Below are 5,364 nucleotides of genomic sequence, written 5' to 3' on the forward strand. Positions count from 1 at the left end.
GACCTGGATTTGATTCTGTTGTCGCAAAGATTACGAAAACCAAATTGGGTGATCACCGGAAAATCACACATAGCATGGTGTTAAAACCACATAAAGCTCACAAGTTACATTACTTTGAAACACATAATTTATATCTAGTTAGTTTAAGAAAAACCTTAAATAATCTAACTTCTACAAAGTTTGTAAAGTTTTCAACTTCATTTTTGTCAGAAAGATTTATTTCAATTTCACAATAACAAGACAAGATAAGCATCTTTAGATTTTCTAATAAACCATAAAACTCATAATTTCCTTATCAAAGATTAAATAAAAGATACTCATACTTTCCATGTCAACAATTCATGCATTTCCCCAAATGCAATACAAAATATGATGCATTTTTATATATAATAATATGTAATAGGGTCACAACGCAACAATTTTAAGAAAACATATATCCATATATAATTTTCCAAAATGTGTTTGACCCAAAAACATCATTTATGAAATATGGTTATTTTTCAAAAATATCCCATTAAGAAGCTACTTACCTCGCAACCGCAAAAGCCTAATTCTCCAAGCTCCAAGGAGATTAGCTAGAACCTAAACAATATCAAGTAAACCTATCACAATAAGCATAGAGCTTGAAATTGTATCTAGCCACAATTTAGGAATTGCCAAATAGACAATTAATTAGGCAAGCCTAGTATATAACCTCATCAATAATAACATATTCCACTTCAAAAGTTTCTCAACAAATTGATTCACAAGGCATAAACTCCAATTTATAAAGTTAACCCATTTAATATCATCTCCAACATTATGACTAGCTTCCATAAAATTTACACTACATCATTAAGAGACCCATGAAAGCAAAATCAAAGTATCTTCCAAGACAAGAGATTTAGGACTTCAACTAACTCCAAATAAACCCAATGGCAATGGAAAAATTAAATTTACCAACCATCACATGTTATAACTTAAAACCCCTAAATTTTCCACCATACATAAACCTTAAGTAGCCATTTTTTTGCACAAATTATATACCCACTCATCAAATAATTCTACCAATACAAAACCCATACATAAAAACACATAAATATCACTTCCAATGCTCATAAATCACATGGGTATCATTATTACAGCTTAGATAAAATAACCTCAAGCAAAAGTGTAAAATCCACCAAAAAGATTAGAAATTTTTACCTCAAATAAAATGATGAAGTACAACCTCACCATAGGCCACATGACAAGGTTGTCACACAGATAGGGATCGACACACAAACAGGGCCATCACACAGACATGGTCATCATACAAACGGGGTAATCACCAATGTCATGACGCATGGGCAAAAGCACATCAAAAGCTCACAGGTTAATGTATTTGAATTACGTAGTTCACTTCCAAGTAGTTTTATAAAATATTTTAATAAACAAATATCCACAATGTTCTCAAATTTCTTAAAACCATTTCTTGCCAAAAATATTTTGCAAAAATTTCCCAAATAATACAAGTTAGGGTAAAATATCTTTAGTATTCCCAAATACTACTATGAATCCATAAAGTCATCATCAAGGATCAAATGAAAGATGCTCATATTTTCCATGTCTACGATTCATGCATTTCCCCATATGTAATACCATATATGATGCTCTTTTCATAAATAATCACATACATTAAGGACACAACATAACGCTATTTAGGAAAATAGAGTTTCCATATAAACAATATTCCAAAATGTGTTTAACCTAAAAACAACATTTTATGCATTATGCTTATTTTTCTAAAAAGCCCATTAAGAAGCCACTTACCTTGCAATCCGCAAAAAGTCTAGTTTCCAAAGCTCCAAAAGAGGTTAGCTAGAACCTGAACGATACTAAGAAGACCTATCACAATAAACATAAAGCTTGAAATTGCATCTAGCTACGAATCAAGAATTCCCAAATAAGCAATTAATTATGCAAGCCTAAGTATTTAACCTCACAAATAATGTATTCCACTTCCAAAGTTTTTCAACAAATTAATTTACAAGGCATAGACTCCAATTTATAAACTTAAGTCATTCAAGGTGTTCTCTCTAACACCAAAACTTCAACACCTTATAAGTACTTCCTAAAAGATTTACATCACATCAACAAGAGACCCATAATACCAAAAATCACAATATCCTCCAAGACTAACAAATTGAAACTTTAACTAGCTCTAAATAAACAATAAAAATTATATTTACCATCTATTTCACATTAGAAAGCCAAGACCCCCAAATCTTCACCGTAACAAACCTTAGATAGCTACCATTGTAAAAACCATAAACCTACTCATCAAATAAGTCCACCAAATCAAAAACCTATATACATAATCACAAAAATATCACCTAAAAGATTAGGAATTCTGACCTCAAATGAAAATGATGAAGATGCTTAGAGGTTCCTAAGTAGATTTTCAAGTTATCTTGCCGGAAAAATGATGGTGGAGATTGTAGTGAGGAGTGGGCACCGGTGGAAGAGTGTTAGAGAGGAGTGTTTTTGTGAAAAGAAAAGAAAATAAGTGGGAGAGATGGCCAGCCAAGAGAGTAAGTGAGATATTTGTGAGAGTTGTGTGGTTGAGGGGAGTGGGGTAGGTGGGGTCACACATGTGGCTCTCCAAAATATCTTATGCTTTTTTTTTTCTTTTTTTTTTTTTAAGCTTGGGGTGTTACCATTCATATGATTAATAACATATGACATGCAAATAACTCTTTAAAAATAAGAATAATAAGATATAAATATTACCGTGGTACATGGCTCAGTTGAGGTACGACACTTCCTCTCTTTAAGACATTTTGTGCCACTTTGAGAGAATATCAAAGATACATTTCAACTAGTGCAATGGGTTCACTAGTACGATGCCCTCATGATATAATAGCCCAGCCACATACATTGTAAGCTCCATGAATTTGCACTACTTCATAGAAAAAAAGCTGCATTACAAGAACACCTTCTTTGCCCACATAAAGTCCGTATAAAATACCCATGTCTCCTAGCTAATTACTGATCCTTCTACTTCTTTAAAATTTAGCCACCTAGCTAATTACTTTATAGAGTACATGTGCGTTAACAGAAAAATAAATAAATAAATAAATAATGAAGGAGAAAAAGAAAAGAAAAACAAAAACAAAACAGTGAAAGAGATTTTTGCCTTTATCTTGCATTCTTGTCATATTTAAAATTGCACACCTTATCCAGTTTTCACTCTCAAACTACATCAAAATTTTTATATTCAGCACAATTTGTTGTTAGAATGGTTTGTTTTAAATGGATTCCATTTAGTGGACTCAAAACAACGTGGTTTTAGTGTGTTGAAACTTTGTTGATTTTAGTGGACTCAAAACAACGTGGTTTCTACTGCTCTTGTCCAACATCACGAGCATGATGACAGTCAAGCTGGACTTTAACAATTACTTGGTATGGAGGCATCAAATATAGGTGATTTTGGAAGCATATTCAATGATCAATTTCATTGAAGATACTGATTGTGCTCTAGATCCATTTTTGAAGGATAGCTCAGGGAACTATACCACTGAAGCTAATCCAGAGTTTCTTCAATGGAGGAATCGTGAACAAGCACTGTTCACATTCATTAATTCAACTCTCTCTCTGCCAATTTTGGCACTCACAATAGGTCAGAAATTTGGGAAAGGAGTATGGAAAATACTTGAGAAGTGTTTTGCTTCCATTTCTTGATGAGTCTTAAGAAAAGCTCAGAGACTATGGATTCTTTCTTCCAAAGGATCAAAGAAATCATGGATAAACTTGGAGCTGTAGCTGTTTGTATTAATGAAGAAGAGTTTATTCATCTAGCTCTTGAAGGAAGCTTCAAAGTTGATTTTTTAACCAACATACATCTAGTATAAATAGATGGGACGACGTCCATGCCGTGTGACATGCGAAGTGAGGTGAAATGTGTAGAGTGAAGCAAAGTCAAAAGTGGAAGTAAATGTCTTAAGAATTGTGGGCAAGTGTATTTGGTGAGTGAGTGTATGTTATAAAAGATCAAGTGGTTGTCGTGTGTGTCTAACCAAGTGTGATTTGTGTCTTTGTAAAAGTGTACTGTCAACTTGTCAATATTTTGAAATGAAAGTTTGTTCAACAATCTGGTATCAGAGCAAGATGGTTAAGGACCATGTTTGTGATGATTAAGATAGTATTTTTGGAGGCGTTCATTTTGCTTAGGTACAATTTGGAACTGTGAAGCTCATGGTTTGGGACCAAGCTTATCCGATGGTGCAAGAGATTTCACCAGGTTGTGATGGCATGCCTCCAAGCTATCGGTAGCATTAGAAGGCTCAATAACTAGAATTACAACACGTGGTCGACTTGCATGGAGTCATACTTGAAGGGGCAAGATTTGTGGGAGATCGTGGCTGGTGGTGAAACCACACCTCTTAAGAATGCCGAAGCATTGCGAAAGTGAAAGATTAAAGCTAGAAAGGCTTTGTTTGCAATCAAGACATGCATTGAGGAAGAGATGTTGGAGCACATCAAGTGTGCAGACGCACCAAAAGCAGCTGGGACACCTTATCGACACCATTTTCAAAGAAGAATGATGTGAGGCTACAATTGTTTAAGAATGAGCTAATGTCAATGGCAACGAGATATGATGATCCCACAATACTTCACTAATTAAGGTAAAGTCTCTCTGTCGCAAAATATCTGAATAGATCCTGTGTCAAATATTTTTGAATCAAGAATGAGAAGGATAATTGTTCATAAGTTGACACCTGAATATAGAAGTTTTGTAGTTGCCATTCAAGGTTGGCCTATCCTACCATCATTAGTAGAATTGGAAAATTTGCTAGCTGACCAAAAAGTATTAGTTAAGCAAATGTCTAGGGTCTCACTAAAGTGTGAAGAGGGGGCACTCTTTAGCTGTTAATAAAAAGACCGGCCCAAAAGATGATTTAATGCAGGATCTAAGAATAGAAATAATGAAGATAGAGAGGACGAAGAAAACTCTTAAGTCGCGACAAAAATGACAGACAATCCACAAATTTCAAAAATCGTAATATCAAGTGATTCAAGTGTGGAAGAATGGGCCACTTTGCTCGAGACTGTCGATTCAAGTGGAGAACAGCTCAATTAAAATATAGTGACGTCCAGCAAGCAAGAAGATGATGACGAAGGAGAATGGGTTGTTGAAGCATCTCTTGTTATGACAGATCCTATTAAAGAAGAAGAGAAATTATTACTCTCCATCATGAAAGAAGACAATGAGATGGCACTTGCAGTGGCCAATCGAAATCAAGCAAATTACAAAAAGCATTAGGTTGTTGACTCAGGATGCACAACCCATATGACTGACGACAAAGAAAAATCACAAAACATGTCCCAGTATAAAGGAGGAAG

The sequence above is a fragment of the Castanea sativa genome, chromosome 5 (assembly GCF_040712315.1).
Source record: "Castanea sativa cultivar Marrone di Chiusa Pesio chromosome 5, ASM4071231v1".
Classification (NCBI taxonomy): domain Eukaryota; kingdom Viridiplantae; phylum Streptophyta; class Magnoliopsida; order Fagales; family Fagaceae; genus Castanea; species Castanea sativa.